Consider the following 22,482-nt stretch of genomic DNA (forward strand, 5'->3'; position numbering starts at 1 on the left):
AACCACAAGCCTTCTTCGGCAGCCCTTTTTTCCCATTTTTTTGGAAAAAACTAAATTTTCACTGTATTTTGGCTATTTTCTTGGTCTCCTCCAGGGGAAACCACCAACTCTGGGTACCATTAGAATCCCTAGGATGTTGGAAAAAAAGGACGCAAATTTGGCGTGGTTAGCTTATGTGGACAAAAAGTTATGAAGCCCTAAGCGCGAACTACCCCAAATAGCCAAAAAAGGGCTCAGCACTGGGGGGGGAAAGGCCCAGCAGCTAAGGGGTTAAGAAGTCTCAGGGACATGAAAGACTTCATCTGCGAGTGGCTGGGCTTTTCTGCTTAGAGGCCTGACTTGACAAGTGGTGCCAAATCAAGTCCTGGGGCCCATGGAAGTGGAAGTGACCTGAAGAAAATCCATGCACTGAGTCGTTGCGGCAGGAAATTCGATGCATCGCCTATACCATGGCTGAAAAATGGACACTGCGCCTGCCTTGTGGCTACGGATTCAACACATCTCCTGCTTCAGCATGGATTCATCTTTGCCGTGCATCTGGATTTTCCACACATCACCCCTGGTCTTCATTTTCTTCATCGATGCTGCACTGCAGTAAGGATTCCACGCATCGCCTTTCCTGAGAGAAAAAGATTTGTTGCATCGCCAACTTGGCGAGAAAATAATCAACTCATTGTCTGTCCGGTGGGAAAATGATCAACACATTGCTGGCTTTTCCGATGCAACACCTTTTTTGCAGCCTGCATCGTCTTTGTTTTTTGATGCATCCAAGGCACTGTGTGTTATAAGGATACAGCCATTCATTCTTCAGGATTAAGACTATTCTATGGATCAATTGTGTTTTATTAGTGAAAATGCATGTGACTACACAACTGAAGGTCTACAACCTCAAGGGCCGGCCGTGCATCTTGCATAAGCTCTTGGTGAAGACCTGGAGGTCAGCTGCTTTAGTAAGTCATAAAACTAACATAAACAATGCAATCCCCCAAACCATCCACCTAACCCCCAATTCCTTCTGCAAGTGTGTGGGGCTGTCGAGCAGTGTGGTCAGTCTTGTGTGAGCTCACTCCGCAGTGTGTACAGAGAATCAGTCGGGCTGTGTGGGGTGCAGGGTCGGCTGGGAGTCTGCAGTGGGAAGCAGGCAAAGGAGTTTCAGGTAAGTAGGACAAGTCAGTTCGTTAAATTCTGTGGATAATATACGTATAAAAGGGGCCCAGTCTAATAAATAATCATCCAGTCTTTGGTCAAGCATGAGCGACGACTTGTCCATACCCAGGGTGTACCATAATGTGTGCAGACATCTTGTATATTGTCGGATTTGGTCAGTACCCCAGAGTGCGAGTATTGCCTGATGCGCCACACTAATTGCCAGTTTCATGTGTTTTCCTCACTGTGAATAGAGGATAAATGTCAGTGGGTTTGGGAGCCCTTAGATTGTATAGACCGGGATCCTGGGGAGAGTGGTTTTGAATGCCCTGTCAATGTCGTCTAGCACCAGGTCCCAAAAGCGTTTAAGTTTGGGGCAGTGCCAGAGTAGATGGAGTAGCGTTCCGGTTCCTCCGCAACCCCTCCAACATGCCGTTGAGCGCCCTGTACTCCAGATGCCATTCCTGGACAGAGTGAAATACCAGTAAGACACAATCTTATATGCGGTCTCCACATTTGATATATTGTGTGCTGTGCTCTGTATTAAATTTCCTCTCACTCCTTATCAGAAAGAGGTAGGCCAATCTTTCTCCCACCCGCTCTTCCCTGGGGAGCATGGGATGGGATCTGATCTGCTAAGAATGGCGTACAACTCCGAGACCAGTTGTCGGTCGCCATCTTTCTTAATGAGACATTTTTCAAAGTGCATCAAAGGCCTTTCCGCATCCAGGTGCACGGTAGGGTGAAACAATCAGTGGTGTACTTGTGAGAGAGCATAGCTTATATAATCTATATTAACATGAAATGTTTATGAACTAATATATAATAATGCCGCATAGAAACTGTATTAACCTGTTTTGCTAAAACGTGACCACGGGGGGTGGCCGACAATGTATACGGGGACTAATGAAAATGACTAATGTTTATGAAATATTGCATTTAAATGGTTTTACACTAATTATTAATGAGTATGTTATTAAAGTTTTTGCTAATAAATCTAGTAGGCCTTAGTTAACATGAATCGAGGCCTAGCTGCCTGACTCTCATAATACATGTATTTTTCTACTGTACAGTGTGCTGACTTGCTAAAGGACATGAACTCTTGTTTTTTTCCAAAACTAGAAGCTGAATGTAACTATAGTAGATCCGTTTTCATGAAATTCATATTGCTTGTAGAAATGTACTAGCTAAATGCAACAGTGTAGACTAATGTTAAATACAAGGTCGACCAAACCGGTACAGACAAAGGAGCCACTGACCGAAGATGTGCAAAGAATTACAAAAGGATGAAATCATACCGGACATTCTACCTCTGAAGACGTCAATCATATGGACCAATAAACTGCCTGAGAACTAATGCGGGGCAAAAGATTTAATGACATAATGTGTTTTTTAATTGGGTAAAGATAGTGGGGTGCAACCAGACTTTAGGGGAATGTACAACGAAAAGGGGATAAAAACCCCTGTCACCAGGAAGTGAATTAGAATTAGGGAGTAGGAAACTAGGAGAGGGGGGAGATGCCGATGCTATATTTTATGATCAAGAAACTTTGTCACTTTTATTAGTGACTGGCTGACTTATCTAGAACCATACTTTTCCTTAGATTTGCCCTTTACACTTTACCTCCTTATGAGGGAAGTGCCCCTTTTACCAGAAGCTGAGTTACTGATGCCGATTCAACTGATGTCCTGAAGACGAAGACAGAGCTTGATTGCTGACCAAACTTGGAGGGTAACTATATGACAATGAAATTGCGATTGTCTGTTTGCTTTTGCTTTCTAGCTACCAACTGCTTTCTTTTGACAGGAGCCATAGTTAGATGTTTTCCAAATTGGTGTTACGAAATTATTTTGCATGAAGCCCAACATGCCAATGCTAGTTAGAGGCTAGGTGAGGGGTTCCCTAAAACTGACGCAAACAAACAAATGACTAAATCTATGCTTTGTTCACCGATGCTCTAATGTTAGTTTATGGTCACGCCGTGCTGTATTCTAATGTTTGTGATTCTTGCCTTGTTGAAATCTTATCAAAGTTGCCATTATGTGACTATGTTATTATGTTTCTTGGTTTTGAGTCTAATAAATCTGCTAGTAGTATTTTAACTAATAGCGAATAAATATCACTAAAATTCATACTAAACTGGTGTGGTTATTAATGACTGCAAGGTCAGGGTGGTGTCTTGAGTTTGATTAATGACTTTGACTAAAGTGAAATGCGTTATTGTGATAAATATTGATGACATTATTGATGTATTGATTGACGTGTTGATTAGCTATCTCGTCCTAAGGTGTCTCTCAACAGGGTCAAAAGATTCATTGGCCTAAAACGAGTCCCAATGTGTAGAAATTTATCATAGAGGGACGCGTTAGCAGTTCTGGTAGCAGAGGACGGTTTAGGCCCTTTGGGGCCCTAGGACGGAGAATTATTGTTTAGACTGTTTTTCTGAGATAATGCAAATTAGAGGTATGATGCGTTTCTAAATTCCCCATGACGTTCCCGGGATCTCGGAGCCTGCCTAAGTGAGTTGGGAATGTTCTTGGCGTTTTAGCATGTGTGGTATAGAATTTGCGCTTGCTCAGCTTATGCACTTTACAGGTGATTTGTGAAGTTGTGTGTGTTTAGGCCACCTAATGTTGTTTTAGAAGGAGTGGGTTACTCCGCAGTATGAGAGTAGGGAAGTCGGCGTACTTCATATGAGTGTGGCGCTTTGTGCTGAAAAAATTATCCACGTGGTTGGTTGGTAATGTACGGACCCGGCGTGGTCTAAGACTCAGGAGTATATTGACACGTGTAGGAGACACTTGGGTTTATGTTGCAATTTGTGCGGTTTTATAGGTCAATCGGGCTTGGTTGACAAGTCAAGTTTGAGTCAAATTGTGTGTATGAAACCTTCGATGGAGATTTGGCAAGCTCTATAGTGCACTAGAACGAACCATTGACAAGTCGAGAGTAGGATTTGCGGGTTGAATTCTGCTTGCGTATGCAGGAACTGAGAAGGAGAGAGTAGCGAGCGAGGCTTCAAGTGAAATCTCTGTAAAGTTCTGAAGCGAATGTGTACCCTTCCTGTAGTAAACCAGCAAATTTGAGTTATTATTGTTGTTAAAGGTGCTCGCAGTAATTTTGCATTAGTTTGTTGTGAATCCGGTGAGAGGAGGACAAGCCGCAAGACTTTGTCAGCTGCAGTGTGTGAGTGGTGCCGCGCTGGGATAGGTCAGTTGCCGAGAGGGGTCGTGCATGGATTGGCAGCTGTCCGTGAGAGGCAATAGGTTGAGAACAGGTGGGTGAATAGTGTCCTGGGAATTAGTCACTTCCTGATTAAGTTCAAACAAAAGTAAAAGACGCAAAAATGAATTTCCTTAAAGCTTTTAGGAGCACTCTGAAAGGAGACGCGTACATTATGGCGAGTGAAGGGGAGCCTACACCGCCTGAGGGTACTCCAGTCTATATAGTAATGGCGGAAAAGGGAGTCACGCCTTTCCTATGGATGAAACAGTGGCACAAGTTAACAGAGAAGGAGGGATATTTGGCGTTTCCAGAACACGGAAACGTTCAATACGAGAATTTTAGAGAATTTGAGGTGGATGTTGAGTGTACAAAAGCCACCTCCGAGGCCAGCTCAGTATGAGGCATTAGCAGTCTGGGATTTAATGGCCATACGACAAAGGCAGCAGAAATTTGAGACAAGAATGAAGAGGGCAGAAAAGACTTTAGCTGAGGCTAGATGGGACAATGAGAGCAAAATGTGGAGAAGGGGAATAGTTGACGGCCTCAAATTGTTTCCAGCAATAACGCAAGATGACGAGACACAGGGAAAGAAAGCCACTTGTAAAACAGATAAGGGCTCTAGTAAGCCAAAAGGTACTAAGAGGTCCTGGGTAGATGAAGATGACTCAGACGATGAAGAATTTCTCAACCAGTTATTACATGATCGCCCGCCACTGTATACAATAGATGACAATGCCCCAAGCACTAGTGCGGGTCCTGGGAACCAGACACAGAGTAAGGAAGTTACAAATACAGTGCAGACTAGTGATACTGGTTTGATACAGAATGGTGTCAGTGTACCCACTGCGCCAGACATGCAGATACAGTTGCAACCTCTGCCACAGATACAGAAGATCTATCCAGATGTCCCAGTACTAGAGACTACTACGAGTCTGATGTTGCCGCCGGATCCGATATATACAAAATCAAGGTTAGGGCAGATTGAGCCAACTCCGCAGATGCTGCCCCAGCCGCAGCAACCGCTGATTCCGGGTTATAGTCCAGCGGCAGGACCTCTGTTTGTACCTGCACCAGCTACAGTGAGTCAAGCTCTGGGAGTCACTGCTCCACGGGGTTTGGGACCAGGACAAACACCAGCAGCCATATCATTACCAATTACAGTTGGTCCCCCAGTACCATTGTATGTACAGGGTAAGGCTGGTATGTGTGATCAAAGAGTGATGACCCAAGGGGCAATAAGAGGAGGGTCCATGGGAACTCCCCAATTAATGGCACCAAGAGAGCAATCTGCTGAAGGACCCAGGTCTTTGTTAAACCTTAGTCCGATCGAAGCACCTTTGGAAACAATGAGGCAGGCAGGGTTAGGTGTGCTGACCCCACAAACAATAAGTACAAATTTGTCACCAATGATGCATGCAGGAAATATTTCACTGCAAGGTATTACAGTGCAGCAATTGAATGAGTGGTTAGAAAAGACCTATGCTTCACAAATTACTGGGCGTAACTGCAGAGAAGCCAGAAAGGGAAAAATACCTAAATTTTGTGAGACTGGGAGTTGAAGCTGCAGAACTAGTAGAAGGAACAATGGGGGTAAACCGATTAGAGTCATACACAGAAGCAGAATTGAGGTACTTATGTCCCAAAATCACTAAAGAAGTGGGCAAGATGCATCAGAGGTTGGCGAACCCTGCTTCCTCCATTAATACTCAATTTTGAACTACTTATAAGGGATTGTTCCTTGGGGGTCGAGTAAGCACCCTATCCATTTGCAGCTACTGTCTCACCAGTGTTTGAACCAATCTGGTTGTAACTCAGGAGTAAACTCCAGATTCTCAAGAGTAGGTAAGTAATATACACAAAATATACACACACAAACCAAATCAGGTAAGTAAACATTTAGAAAAGTAGTGCAAACACTGTAGAACACAATAGAATGCAAAAGGAGACAATAGGCCTAGGGGTAACACAAACCATATACTTCAAAAGTGGAATGCGAACCACGAATGGACCCCAGGCCTAGTGTAGTGTGTAGAGGGTCGCTGGGAGTGTAAGAAAACACTAAGGGGGTTATTCTAACTTTGGAGGAGGTGTTAATCCGTCCCAAAAGTTACGGAAAAGTGACGGATTTACCACCAGCCGTATTACGAGTCCATTATATCCTATGGAACTCGTAATACGGCTGGTGGTATATCCGTCACTTTACCGTCACTTTTGGGACGGATTAACACTCCTCCAAAGTTAGAATAACCCCCTAAGTGTGTCCAAGATACCCCACCCCAAGACCCTGAAAAATAGGAATAAAGTTACCCTACTACCCCAGAAAGACAGTAAAGTCGAGATAGGGGATTCTGCAAGGACAACAACTGACTGCAAAGCACTGAAGATGGATTCCTGGACCTGAGGACCTGTAAAGGAAGGGGACCAAGTCCAAGAGTCACGCAAGTGTCCAGGGGGAACAGGAGCCCACTAAACCCCGGATGAAGGTGCAAAAGGGATGCCTCCGGGTGGAAGAAGCCGAAGATTCAGCAACAACGGAAGGTGCCAGGAACTTCTTCTTTGGTCAGAAGATGTCCCTTGACGTGCTGGAGGATGCAGAGTTGTTTTCACGCAGAAAGACCCCAAACAAGCCTTGCTAGCTGCAAGAGTCGCGGTTGAGGATTTTGGGTGCTGCCAGGGCCCAGGAGGGACCAGGGGGTCGCCCCTTGGAGGAGGAGACAGAGGGGGCGCTCAGCAACACAGAGAGCCCACGCAGCAGCAGGCAGCACCCGCAGAAGCATCTGAACAGGCGTTCAGAAGATCTGAGTTCGGCGGTCGACTCAGAACTACAAAAGAGGGTCCCACGACATCGGAGTCCAACTCACCGAGTTGTGCAATGCAGGATGGAATGCCTGGGACCTGGGCTAGGCTGTGCACAAAGGAAGTCTTGCAAAAGTGTACAAAAGCCCGAGCAGCTGCAGTTCACGCAGTACGCAGGATTACTGTCTGGCGTGGGGAGGCAAGGACTTACCTCCACCAAATTTGGACAGAAGGGCCACTGGACTGTCGGGGACACTTGGATCCAGCTCCTGTGTTCCAGAGACCAGGCTCGTCAAGATGAGGGGACCCACAGGACCAGTGATGCAGAAGTTTGGTGCCTGCGTTGGCAGGGGGAAGATTCCATCGACCCAAGGTAGATTTCTTCTTGGCTTCCAGTGCAGAGTGAAGGCAGACAGCCCTCAGAGCATGCACCACCAGGAAACATTCGAGAAAGCCGTCAGGATGAGGCGCTACAATGTTGCTGGCAGTCTTCTTGCTACTTTGTTGCGGTTTTGCAGGCATCCTGGAGCAGTCAGCAGTCGATCCTTGGCAGAAGTCGAAGAGGGAAGTGCAGAGGAACTCTGGTGAGCTCTTGCATTCGTTATCTGGTGAGATGCCCTCAGGAGAGACCCTAAATAGCCCTCAGAGGAGGATTGGCTACAGAGTAAGGTAAGCACCTATCAGGAGGGTTCTCTAATGTCACCTGCTGGCACTGGCCACTCAGAGGTGTCCATCGTGCCCTCACACCTCTGCATCCAAGATGGCAGAAGTCTGGGACACACTGGAGGAGCTCTAGGCACCGCCCCTGGGAGATGCTGGTCAGAGGAGTGGTCACTCCCCTTTCCTTTGTCCAGTTTTGCTCCAGAGCTGGACTGGGTGGATCCCTGAACCGGTGTAGACTGGCTTATGCAAGGAGGGCACCATCTGTGCCCTTCAAAGCATTTCCAGGGGCGAGGAGAGGCTACTCCTCCCAGGCCCTTCACACCTATTTCCAAAGGGAGAGGGTGTAACACCCTCTCTCAGAGGAAATCCTTTGTTCTGCCTTCCTGGGACTGGGCTGTCCAGGTCCCATGGGGGAAGAAACCTGTCTGAGGGTTGGCAGCAGCTGTAGCTGCTGTAGTGCTTTCCTCTTATCTAGTTTCTAAGCACTAACATAACACAACAGAAATGCACTTCTGAGGTCAAAGAAGACTTTTATTGTTGTTAATTCTTCCCCAACCACAATATTTATGAATGACGAATTAGTAGCTTTCAAGTCTGCGTTAATCAAACAAAATATATCAGTTTGCAATATACACAGCAGGTTATATTTATAAGATATTGAATGCAAAGCAAAACAAGTACTTCACTGTGTGGGAACTATTTACAGCTTCATCTTTCTAAGGTCTGCAAGCTGATGACCCCTTGTCAGCCGCGAGAAAGAGATTCATCTACCCACACGGGATTGCTGCCAGCTGGCGCCAAGCTCCTGCACGAGGTCCGGCAGATTCGAATCTGACTCTCTGCAGCCTGTTACATTCGTTACAAAGGTGTGCCCCCTCCTCTCAGACCTGGGAAACTGAGCAAGCCTTTTGGAGACTGGCCAGGTCTCCAAGACTACTCCTGTTCCCAAGCTCTAGCGAAGAAAAACAACACCCATGTACTCTCTCTTATCATGTCTAGTCTACTGTGAGAAAAACATCTTGGTTCTCTTGTGCAAAAACACAGCTTGGAAAAATACAGCTTGGATTCTCAACTGCAAGATCTAACTCCACGTTAAAGGCAATGGGCAGCTAACCTCAATGTCTAGTGTCATGTCAAAGCCCATAGGCAGCTGAGCTGAATATAAAATGCAATGTATAATATCATGTCAAAGCCAATAGGCAGCGGAGCTGAATACAAAATGTAATATATGATATCATGTCAAAGCCAATAGGCAGAATATCTAATAGCATGTCAAAGTCAATAGGAATGCAATGTCAAAGCCAATAGGCGGCTAGACTGGATACAGCATGTCAAAGCCAATAGGCAGAATACAGAATGTAATGACTAATGCAATGTCAAAGCCCATAGGCGGCTAAACTGAACAAAACATACCATGTGCTACTGGTGAACATTGAGCAACTAATATGCGCAGTGGTGAAACACAAAGTCATTGGTCAAAACAAACTTTATCAAATGGCAGTACATTCCGCCCTTTGACCAATGAATTTTTGTTTCACATATCTCTTGTTTCAAACAAACACAAAAAAAACATCAGCACAAAAAAAAAAAACATTATCAGCAAGTCAGATTTGAATGTCCAAAGCAATCCCTGTAAAGCAATAGAAGTGAATCAACACATTGATCTCATAACCTTTCACATTAGATACATCTACATAGAAAAGACTGGGCAATTTTTATACTCTGAATGAGTCTCTAATTCAACAGTGTTAGCAATTTGATGTGGCATGAGTTCTACTCATGTAAAGGGGCACGGTCCACTTGAAAGGTTTTCTGGAAGATAAGCAAAAGTCAGAGTTCCATACGAGAGGGAAAAAAAAAAAAAAACACAGCTTAGTTCCAGTGGAAGAATGCAATCAAACAAGTTGAACTTGAACTGAAGGCGCAGTTTGCGCAAAATGGATCCATGGTGCTGGCACTTTACTCAGCCAGGTTCAGGTTGGGGATTCGGTCCCTTCCCCGACCCCACACGCACACACCGAAAGGGGGACCACACAGCACACTCAGGGACAGTGGCGAAACGTGGTAGGATCTGCAAAAGAAACAAGTATGACTTTTCTTGCAAATAACATTTTTCATTTAAACTGCACTGTGAGAAGGTAGCCTCTTTCTAGCCTTGTTACCCCCACTTTTGGCCTGTTTGTGAGTGTATGTCAGGGTGTTTGTCACTGTTTTCACTGTCTCACTGGGATCCTGATAGCCAGGCCTCAGTGCTCATAGTGAAAACACTATGTTTTCAGTATGTTTGTTATGTGTCACTGGGATCCTGCTCGTCAGGACCCCAGTGCTCATAGGTTTGAGGCCTATATGTATGTGTCACTGGGACCCTGTCACACAGGGCCCCAGTGCTCATAGGTGTGCATGTATATGTTCCCTGTGTGGTGCCTAACTGTCTCACTGAGGCTCTGCTAACCAGAACCTCAGTGGTTATGCTCTCTCATTACTTTCAAATTGTCACTAACAGGCTAGTGACCAATTTTACCAATTTACATTGGCTTACTGGAACACCCTTATAATTCCCTAGTATATGGTACTGAGGTACCCAGGGTATTGGGGTTCCAGGAGATCCCTATGGGCTGCAGCATTTCTTTTGCCACCCATAGGGAGCTCTAACAATTCTTACACAGGCCTGCCACTGCAGCCTGAGTGAAATAACGTCCACGTTATTTCACAGCCATTTTACACTGCACTTAAGTAACTTATAAGTCACCTATATGTCTAACCTTTACCTGGTAAAGGTTAGGTGCAAAGTTACTTAGTGTGAGGGCACCCTGGCACTAGCCAAGGTGCCCCCACATTGTTCAGAGCCAATTCCCTGAACTTTGTGAGTGCGGGGACACCATTACACGCGTGCACTACATATAGGTCACTACCTATATGTAGCTTCACCATGGTAACTCCGAATATGGCCATGTAACATGTCTATGATCATGGAATTGCCCCCTCTATACCATCCTGGCATAGTTGGCACAATCCCATGATCCCAGTGGTCTGTAGCACAGACCCTGGTACTGCCAAACTGCCCTTCCTGGGGTTTCACTGCAGCTGCTGCTGCTGCCAACCCCTCAGACAGGCAGCTGCCCTCCTGGGGTCCAGCCAGGCCTGGCCCAGGATGGCAGAACAAAGAACTTCCTCTGAGAGAGGGTGTGACACCCTCTCCCTTTGGAAAATGGTGTGAAGGCAGGGGAGGAGTAGCCTCCCCCAGCCTCTGGAAATGCTTTGTTGGGCACAGAGGTGCCCAATTCTGCATAAGCCAGTCTACACCGGTTCAGGGACCCCTTAGCCCCTGCTCTGGCGCGAAACTGGACAAAGGAAAGGGGAGTGACCACTCCCCTGACCTGCACCTCCCCTGGGAGGTGTCCAGAGCTCCTCCAGTGTGCTCCAGACCTCTGCCATCTTGCAAACAGAGGTGCTGCTGGCACACTGAACTGGAGTTCCTCTGCATCTCCCTCTTCACCTTCTGATAAGGAAACGACCGCTGACCGCGCTGGAAGCCTGCAAACCTGCAACATAGTAGCAAAGACGACTACTGCAACTCTGTAACGCTGATCCTGCCGCCTTCTCGACTGTTTTCCTGCTTGTGCATGCTGTGGGGGTAGCCTGCCTCCTCTCTGCACCAGAAGCTCCGAAGAAATCTCCCGTGGGTCGACGGAATCTTCCCCCTGCAACCGCAGGCACCAAAAAGCTGCATTACCGGTCCCTTGGGTCTCCTCTCAGCACGACGAGCGAGGTCCCTCGAATCCAGCGACTCTGTCCAAGTGACCCCCACAGTCCAGTGACTCTTCAGCCCAAGTTTGGTGGAGGTAAGTCCTTGCCTCACCTCGCTGGGCTGCATTGCTGGGAACCGCGACTTTGCAGCTACTCCGGCCCCTGTGCACTTCCGGCGGAAATCCTTTGTGCACAGCCAAGCCTGGGTCCACGGCACTCTAACCTGCATTGCACGACTTTCTAAGTTGGTCTCCGGCGACGTGGGACTCCTTTGTGCAACTTCGGCGAGCACCGTTTCACGCATCCTCGTAGTGCCTGTTTCTGGCACTTCTCCGGGTGCTACCTGCTTCAGTGAGGGCTCTTTGTCTTGCTCGACGTCCCCTCTCTCTGCAGGTCCAATTTGCGACCTCCTGGTCCCTCCTGGGCCCTCCTGGGCCCCAGCAGCGTCCAAAAACGCCAAACGCACGATTTGCGTGTAGCAAGGCTTGTTGGCGTCCTTCCGGCGGGAAAACACTTCTGCACGACTCTCCAAGGGGAGAGGGATCCGTCCACCAAAGGGGAAGTCTCTAGCCCTTTTCGTTCCTGCAGAAACCTCAGCTTCTTCTGTCCAGTCGAAGCTTCTTTGCACCCGCAGCTGGCATTTCCTGGGCATCTGCCCATCTCCGACTTGCTTGTGACTTTTGGACTTGGTCCCCTTGTTCCACAGGTACCCTAGATTGGAAATCCACAGTTGTTGCATTGCTGGTTTGTGTCTTTCCTGCATTATTCCTCTAACACGACTATTTTGTCCTTAGGGGAACTTTAGTGCACTTTGCACTCACTTTTCAGGGTCTTGGGGTGGGTTATTTTTCTAACTCTCACTATTTTCTAATAGTCCCAGCGACCCTCTACAAGGTCACATAGGTTTGGGGTCCATTCGTGGTTCGCATTCCACTTTTGGAGTATATGGTTTGTGTTGCCCCTATCCCTATGTTTCCCCATTGCATCCTATTGTAACTATACATTGTTTGCACTGTTTTCTAAGACTATACTGCATATTTTTGCTATTGTGTATATATATCTTGTGTATATTTCCTATCCTCTCACTGAGGGTACACTCTAAGATACTTTGGCATATTGTCATAAAAATAAAGTACCTTTATTTTTAGTATAACTGTGTATTGTGTTTTCTTATGATATTGTGCATATGACACTAGGTGGTACTGTAGTAGCTTCACACGTCTCCTAGTTCAGCCTAAGCTGCTCTGCTAAGCTACCATTATCAATCAGCCTAAGCTGCTAGACACCCTATACACTAATAAGGGATAACTGGGCCTGGTGCAAGGTGCAAGTACCCCTTGGTACTCACTACAAGCCAGTCCAGCCTCCTACATTGGTTGTGCAGTGGTGGGATAAGTGCTTGAGACTACTTACCACTCTTGTCATTGTACTTTTCATAAGAGAAAAATATACAAAACAAGTTCAGTGTATATACACATAGCCAAAAAGTTTTTGCATTTCCTCTTTTCACTCTTTTCTAAGTGCTGAAAAGTACTCCTAAACTTTCAAAAAGTTCTTAAAAGTTTAAAAAGTTTTTTCTGTCTTTCCAAAAAGTTCTGAAAACTTTTTTCTCTTTTTCTATCACTTTAACTCTCTCTAAAAAATGTCTGGCACAGGCAAAAATGTTGAACTGTCCAAACTTGCATATGATCACCTTAGCTGGAAAGGAGCAAGGAGTCTCTGCATAGAGAGAGGTTTGAGTGTAGGGAAGAATCCTTCCTTAGAACTGTTAATTAATATGCTTAGAGTACAGGATAAGGCCATGAGTGCCAAATCTGGTGAAAAAGTAGCTAATGGTTCTCAATCTGATCCAGGGACTCCCCCAGGAAAAGGTTCAGGAAAGAAACTTCTCAGCCTGCCCATTACTAGACAGTCTAGTATAGTTGGTACAGAGGTTGAATCACACCATACTGATGGTGTGCTCTCACATTATACTGGTAGCCAAGCTGTTAGGGTGCCCTCTGTAAGGGACAGGTCTCCTTCTGTTCATTCCCATCATACCTCTGTATCTAGAAATGTCCCTCCCACCCACCCTGATGACAGATTGTTAGAAAGGGAGCTCAATAGATTGAGAGTGGAACAAACCAGACTGAAGCTCAAGAAGCAACAGCTGGATTTGGATAGACAGTCTTTAGAATTAGAGAAGGAAAGACAGAAGTTGGGTTTAGATACCCATGGTGGCAGCAGCAGTATTCCCCATAGTCATCCTGCAAAAGAGCATGATTCCAGGGATCTGCACAAGATAGTTCCCCCTTATAAGGAGGGGGATGACATTAACAAGTGGTTTGCTGCACTTGAGAGGGCCTGTGTTGTACAGGATGTCCCTCAAAGGCAGTGGGCTGCTATCCTATGGCTATCATTTAGTGAAAAAGGTAGGGATAGGCTCCTTACAGTGAAAGAAAATGATGCCAATAATTTCCAAGTTCTTAAGAATGCACTCCTGGATGGTTATGGCTTAACCACTGAACAGTACAGGATAAAGTTCAGAGAGACCAAAAAGGAGTCTTCACAAGACTGGGTTGATTTCATTGACCATTCAGTGAAGGCCTTGGAGGGGTGGTTACATGGCAGTAAAGTTACTGATTATGAAAGCCTGTATAACACAATCCTGAGAGAGCATATACTTAATAATTGTGTGTCTGATTTGTTGCACCAGTACCTGGTAGACTCTGATCTGACCTCTCCCCAAGAATTGGGAAAGAAGGCAGACAAATGGGTCAGAACAAGGGTGAACAGAAAAGTTCATACAGGGGGTGACAAAGATGGCAATAAGAAGAAAGATGGTGAAAAATCTCAAGATAAGCATGGGGATAAGGGTAAAACCAAAGATCCCACTTCAAATCTTAAACACTCTTCAGAGGGTGGGGATAAAACTAATTCTTCCTCTTCTTCTCAACCTGCACACATTAAAAAGCCTTGGTGCTTTGTGTGTAAAAACAGAGGCCATAGGCCAGGGGATAAGTCCTGTCCAGGTAAACCCCCTGAGCCTACCACCACTAATACATCAAGCTCTAGTGCCCCTAGCAGTAGTGGTACTAGTGGTGGGACTGCTGGCAACAGTCAAGCAAAGGGTGTAGTTGGGTTCACTTATGGGTCCATAGTGGAAACTGATGTAATCAGTCCCAAGACAGTTTCTGTCACACCTAGTGGCATTGGCCTTGCCACACTGGCTGCTTGTCCCCTTACAATGGATAAGTACAGGCAGACAGTTTCAATAAATGGTGTTGAGGCCTTGGCCTACAGGGACACAGGTGCCAGTTTCACTTTGGTGACTGAAAACCTAGTGCACCCTGATCAACACATCATTGGACAACAGTATAAGATTATTGAGGTCCATAACTCCACTAAGTTTCTTCCCTTAGCTATAATTCAGTTTAGTTGGGGTGGAGTTACTGGCCCTAAGCAGGTGGTGGTATCACCTAGCTTACCTGTAGACTGTCTCTTAGGTAATGACCTAGAGGCCTCAGGTTGGGCTGATGTAGAGTTTTATGCCCATGCAGCCATGCTGGGCATCCCTGAGGAATTGTTCCCTTTCATTTCTACTGAAATGAAAAAGCAAAGGAGAGAAGGCCTGAAAACTCAGGAACCCTCTCCATCAACAGGTAAAAAGGGTATCACAGTATCCCCTAACCACCCTACCATTCAGGATACCATTCCTGTGGTGGGAGAAACCTCTCCTGGGGTGGCACCTGTTCCAAGGGAATCATCAGTTGGCAAAACTGTACTCCCTGAGGTGGAAGTACCTCTCTGTGGGATAACTAACATTGGTGAGAAAAAGAGCACCATTTTAGTTAACATGGAGCATCCCTCCAACCCTCCCAGAGAAACTTTAGTGCAGAAACTCTGCACTGCCTCACAACACTTAGGACAGCATCCCTGCCCTAGTGTGGAGCTGATAGGACAGCATCCCTGCCCTGCTCCAACCCAAGAGAAACAGCATCCCTGTTCTCTCTTCCAGCCATATGGACAAAGTTTTTGCCCAGCTATGGCTTTTCTGAGACAGCATCCCTGTCTGGCATTTCCATCACTACAAATAGGTTCAGTGGACAATTCCCACTGCTCGAAACTAAAACTTACTGATAGAAACTCTGAAAATACATCTTCACATTGTTGCTTAGCTAAAAAACTTCAAACAGGGTGGTTTACATCCCCACAGGGAAGTAACCATATAGTGGATGATAAAGGGAGTAACCAGTCTATTGCAGAGCTACTCTCTACTTATCACCACTTAGACAATAAAGTCTCAACTGGCCAAGGTTAGCCTTATTGTCCTTCGTTTGGGGGGGGGGGTTGTGTGAGAAGGTAGCCTCTTTCTAGCCTTGTTACCCCCACTTTTGGCCTGTTTGTGAGTGTATGTCAGGGTGTTTGTCACTGTTTTCACTGTCTCACTGGGATCCTGATAGCCAGGCCTCAGTGCTCATAGTGAAAACACTATGTTTTCAGTATGTTTGTTATGTGTCACTGGGATCCTGCTCGTCAGGACCCCAGTGCTCATAGGTTTGAGGCCTATATGTATGTGTCACTGGGACCCTGTCACACAGGGCCCCAGTGCTCATAGGTGTGCATGTATATGTTCCCTGTGTGGTGCCTAACTGTCTCACTGAGGCTCTGCTAACCAGAACCTCAGTGGTTATGCTCTCTCATTACTTTCAAATTGTCACTAACAGGCTAGTGACCAATTTTACCAATTTACATTGGCTTCCTGGAACACCCTTATAATTCCCTAGTATATGGTACTGAGGTACCCAGGGTATTGGGGTTCCAGGAGATCCCTATGGGCTGCAGCATTTCTTTTGCCACCCATAGGGAGCTCTAACAATTCTTACACAGGCCTGCCACTGCAGCCTGAGTGAAATAACGTCCACGTTATTTCACAGCCATTTTACACTGCACTTAAGTAACTTATAAGTCACCTATATGTCTAACCTTTACCTGGTAAAGGTTAGGTGCAAAGTTACTTAGTGTGAGGGCACCCTGGCACTATCCAAGGTGCCCCCACATTGTTCAGAGCCAATTCCCTGAACTTTGTGAGTGCGGGGACACCATTACACGCGTGCACTACATATAGGTCACTACCTATATGTAGCTTCACCATGGTAACTCCGAATATGGCCATGTAACATGTCTATGATCATGGAATTGCCCCCTCTATACCATCCTGGCATAGTTGGCACAATCCCATGATCCCAGTGGTCTGTAGCACAGACCCTGGTACTGCCAAACTGCCCTTCCTGGGGTTTCACTGCAGCTGCTGCTGCTGCCAACCCCTCAGACAGGCAGCTGCCCTCCTGGGGTCCAGCCAGGCCTGGCCCAGGATGGCAGAACAAAGAACTTCCTCTGAGAGAGGGTGTGACACCCTCTCCCTTTGGAAAATGGTGTGAAGGCAGGGGAGGAGTAGCCTCCCCCAGCCTCTGGAAATGCTTTGTTGGGCACAGAGGTGCCCAATTCTGCATAAGCCAGTCTACACCGGTTCAGGGACCCCTTAGCCCCTGCTCTGGCGCGAAACTGGACAAAGGAAAGGGGAGTGACCACTCCCCTGACCTGCACCTCCCCTGGGAGGTGTTCAGAGCTCCTCCAGTGTGCTCCAGACCTCTGCCATCTTGGAAACAGAGGTGCTGCTGGCACACTGGACTGCTCTGAGTGGCCAGTGCCACCAGGTGACGTCAGAGACTCCTGCTGATAGGCTCCTTCAGGTGTTAGTAGCCTTTCCTCTCTCCTAGGTAGCCAAACCCTCTTTTCTGGCTATTTAGGGTCTCTGTCTCTGGGGAAACTTTAGATAACGAATGCACGAGCTCAGCCGAGTTCCTCTGCATCTCCCTCTTCACCTTCTGATAAGGAAACGACCGCTGACCGCGCTGGAAGCCTGCAAACCTGCAACATAGTAGCAAAGACGACTACTGCAACTCTGTAACGCTGATCCTGCCGCCTTCTCGACTGTTTTCCTGCTTGTGCATGCTGTGGGGGTAGCCTGCCTCCTCTCTGCACCAGAAGCTCCGAAGAAATCTCCCGTGGGTCGACGGAATCTTCCCCCTGCAACCGCAGGCACCAAAAAGCTGCATTACCGGTCCCTTGGGTCTCCTCTCAGCACGACGAGCGAGGTCCCTCGAATCCAGCGACTCTGTCCAAGTGACCCCCACAGTCCAGTGACTCTTCAGCCCAAGTTTGGTGGAGGTAAGTCCTTGCCTCACCTCGCTGGGCTGCATTGCTGGGAACCGCGACTTTGCAGCTACTCCGGCCCCTGTGCACTTCCGGCGGAAATCCTTTGTGCACAGCCAAGCCTGGGTCCACGGCACTCTAACCTGCATTGCACGACTTTCTAAGTTGGTCTCCGGCGACGTGGGACTCCTTTGTGCAACTTCGGCGAGCACCGTTTCACGCATCCTCGTAGTGCCTGTTTCTGGCACTTCTCCGGGTGCTACCTGCTTCAGTGAGGGCTCTTTGTCTTGCTCGATGTCCCCTCTCTCTGCAGGTCCAATTTGCGACCTCCTGGTCCCTCCTGGGCCCCAGCAGCGTCCAAAAACGCCAAACGCACGATTTGCGTGTAGCAAGGCTTGTTGGCGTCCTTCCGGCGGGAAAACACTTCTGCACGACTCTCCAAGGCGAGAGGGATCCGTCCACCAAAGGGGAAGTCTCTAGCCCTTTTCGTTCCTGCAGAAACCTCAGCTTCTTCTGTCCAGTCGAAGCTTCTTTGCACCCGCAGCTGGCATTTCCTGGGCATCTGCCCATCTCCGACTTGCTTGTGACTTTTGGACTTGGTCCCCTTGTTCCACAGGTACCCTAGATTGGAAATCCACAGTTGTTGCATTGCTGGTTTGTGTCTTTCCTGCATTATTCCTCTAACACGACTATTTTGTCCTTAGGGGAACTTTAGTGCACTTTGCACTCACTTTTCAGGGTCTTGGGGTGGGTTATTTTTCTAACTCTTACTATTTTCTAATAGTCCCAGCGACCCTCTACAAGGTCACATAGGTTTGGGGTCCATTCGTGGTTCGCATTCCACTTTTGGAGTATATGGTTTGTGTTGCCCCTATCCCTATGTTTCCCCATTGCATCCTATTGTAACTATACATTGTTTGCACTGTTTTCTAAGACTATACTGCATATTTTTGCTATTGTGTATATATATCTTGTGTATATTTCCTATCCTCTCACTGAGGGTACACTCTAAGATACTTTGGCATATTGTCATAAAAATAAAGTACCTTTATTTTTAGTATAACTGTGTATTGTGTTTTCTTATGATATTGTGCATATGACACTAGGTGGTACTGTAGTAGCTTCACACGTCTCCTAGTTCAGCCTAAGCTGCTCTGCTAAGCTACCATTATCAATCAGCCTAAGCTGCTAGACACCCTATACACTAATAAGGGATAACTGGGCCTGGTGCAAGGTGCAAGTACCCCTTGGTACTCACTACAAGCCAGTCCAGCCTCCTACATGCACCCTTTCTCTTTCTTTCCCTGTTTCATAATCAGCAGGACGTTTTTGGGGCCCTTTGTTATATTCACTGCAGGTTCTGGAGGATCACTTGGGGCTTCAGCCCACACATCAGTACTGAGGTTTTTATCTGCTGCGCCACAGCTTCCCTTTTCTTGCACTGTCAGAAGGGCTGGGGCAGACTCCTTCTTTAACAAACCTCCATTCACTGCACTTTTGCCAATTTGGGCCATTCTGTCTCCAATTTGTATGAATGAATCAGATTCTTTTCTAGGTATCAGCATAATTTCGATTTTTCCTTGGTAATTTGCAGCAATCACTCTCCCTAAAACCTGATCAATTTGCCATTTCTGTCCTGGTAACTTTCCTCTCCCCAACTGCTCTGTGACTGCTTGCATGACAGATTGCTTTTGTGCGTGCTGCACAGTTTTTATCAAAACTAGGGGAATGTGCATCTCTCTCATCTCTGCCCACCTGTAAGTGGCTTTTTCTCTCAGCTGTTCACATTTCTGGGGCACCCACTTAGCCATCCCCACTAAGGCAGAATTCTGGGTGTACACTTCTCTCTCTGAATTTTTCTCATTAACATCTGCAAGGTAATTGAACCAGTTAGGTGCTAAAACATTAGCAATGAACCAAAAATCAGCGTAAAAATGACACATCTCACATAGCTCTTGCTTTAAAATCTGACACACATTATACAACTCCATTCCTTCTCCTGTGCCAGAAAACAACATTTCAGTCAATGAATCATTAGTAAAACAAACATGCTTTTTATCTACAGTAGACACGAATTCAAATGGTGCACACAACTTCATTGATAACTCTTTTACCTGTGGTACTCTAGCCCTGTCTTGCAAGTACCAGATCCAGTGTATGATCCTAGCTAGGGGCACTATTTTCTTCCCTTGTTCATGATTTAAATGTACATAAGTATTTCCTTCTTGCACTGCGCAAAAACCTAAAGTCTGCATTATTTCATTTGCCAAATCACAAGCGCGCAGCTGCATATAATTTTTCACAGTGACCATATACAAAAGTGTTAGGATTTCACTCAAATGAGAGCTATTCTTTTTCCAAAAATCAAACAAACTAATGAAACTCGGTGTCTCTTTCCCTAAAATCTTTCGTTTTACTTGGGCATTTTGCAACGGTAACTCGTAAATCACCTTCTGGTCTCTCTCGTCCATCTTATCAGTTAAGGAATGCATTTTGTCTGCCAAAAACCCTGGCTCACACGAAAACTCAGTGCAGCTCGGAGCTGTCTTAACCCCCTCATTACTGGAATGGGACAAGAAAGATTCTTCTAAAACAGCCCTTTTATAACTTTCAGTCTGGCTAATTTGCTCACGTAAATACCTATTTTCATGTTCCAACTTCCTACATTTCTCCTGCATTTCTCTGTAAGCAGATAAAGGTATCCAGACCTTTCTGTCACCATTACTTCCAAAAGACACTTTTTCTACATATGTACAACAGAAATTATTTCTCAAAACACTATCAGGCATTTTAGCTACACATGCATTTTCAAAAATGGTCTGCTGTGCTTCTGTAATTCTCCAAACAGAAAACAATTCACAGTTTTTCTTAGCACCATCGGGCAGTTTACCAACACATGCATTCTCAGACATGGTCTGCCGTGCTACTGTGATTCTCCAAAAAAAACAATTTCTGTAATTCTCCAAACAACAAAAACAATTACACTTTTAAAGTGTGCACTTAGAAATCTACCAACTCGTCAACACCCTCTTAATCACCTCTTAATGACCGACACCCCACTTCTGGTACCAATTGTAGTGCTTTCCTCTTATCTAGTTTCTAAGCACTAACATAACACAACAGAAATGCACTTCTGAGGTCAAAGAAGACTTTTATTGTTGTTAATTCTTCCCCAACCACAATATTTATGAATGACGAATTAGTAGCTTTCAAGTCCGCGTTAATCAAACAAAATATATCAGTTTGCAATATACACAGCAGGTTATATTTATAAGATATCGAATGCAAAGCAAAACAAATACTTCACCGTGTGGGAACTATTTACAGCTTCATCTTTCTAAGGTCTGCAAGCTGATGACCCCTTGTCAGCCGCGAGAAAGAGATTCATCTACCCACACGGGATTGCTGGCAGCTGGCGCCAAGCTCCAGCACGAGGTCCGGCAGATTCGAATCTGACTCTCTGCAGCCTGTTACATTCGTTACAAAGGTGTGCCCCCTCCTCTCAGACCTGGGAAACTGAGCAAGCCTTTTGGAGACTGGCCAGGTCTCCAAGACTACTCCTGTTCCCAAGCTCTAGCGAAGAAAAACAACACCCATGTACTCTCTCTTATCATGTCTAGTCTACTGTGAGAAAAACATCTTTGTTCTCTTGTGCAAAAACACAGCTTGGAAAAATACAGCTTGGATTCTCAACTGCAAGATCTAACTCCACGTTAAAGGCAATGGGCAGCTAACCTCAATGTCTAGTGTCATGTCAGAGCCCATAGGCAGCTGAGCTGAATATAAAATGCAATGTATAATATCATGTCAAAGCCAATAGGCAGCGGAGCTGAATACAAAATGTAATATATGATATCATGTCAAAGCCAATAGGCAGAATATCTAATAGCATGTCAAAGTCAATAGGAATGCAATGTCAAAGCCAATAGGCGGCTAGACTGGATACAGCATGTCAAAGCCAATAGGCAGAATACAGAATATAATGACTAATGCAATGTCAAAGCCCATAGGCGGCTAAACTGAACAAAACATACCATGTGCTACTGGTGAACATTGAGCAACTAATATGCGCAGTGGTGAAACACAAAGTCATTGGTCAAAACAAACTTTATCAAATGGCAGTACAGCTGCAGAGAAAACCGCAGAAAATTAGTTTGGCAGTACCCGGGCTCTGTGCTGGCGACCCGGGGATGCATGGAATTGTTCCCACAATTCCATGATCCTAGACATGTTACATGGCCATGTTTGGAGTTACCATTGTGACGCTACATATAGGTGTTGACCTATATGTGGTGCACGCATTTAATGGTGTCCCCGCACTCACAAAGTCTGGGGAATTTGCCTTGAACAATGTGGGGGCACCTTGGCTAGTGCCAGGGTGCCCACACACTAAGTAACTTTGCACCTAACCTTCCCTAAGTGAGGGTTAGACATATAGGTGACTTATAAGTTACTTAAGTGCAGTGTAAAATCTCAGGCTGCAGTGGCAGTCCTGTGTAAGAATTGTCTGAGCTCCCTATGGGTGGCAAAAGACATGCTGCAGCCCATAGGGATCTCCTGGAACCCCAATACCCTGGGTACCTAGGTACCATATACTAGGGAATTATAAGGGTGTTCCAGTGCGCCAATAAGAATTGGTAAATTTAGTCACTAGCCTGCAGTGGTAATTTTAAAAAGCAGAGAGAGCATAAACACTGAGGTTCTGGTTA

This window comes from Pleurodeles waltl, chromosome 4_1 (assembly GCF_031143425.1).
Source record: "Pleurodeles waltl isolate 20211129_DDA chromosome 4_1, aPleWal1.hap1.20221129, whole genome shotgun sequence".
Lineage (NCBI taxonomy): Eukaryota > Metazoa > Chordata > Amphibia > Caudata > Salamandridae > Pleurodeles > Pleurodeles waltl.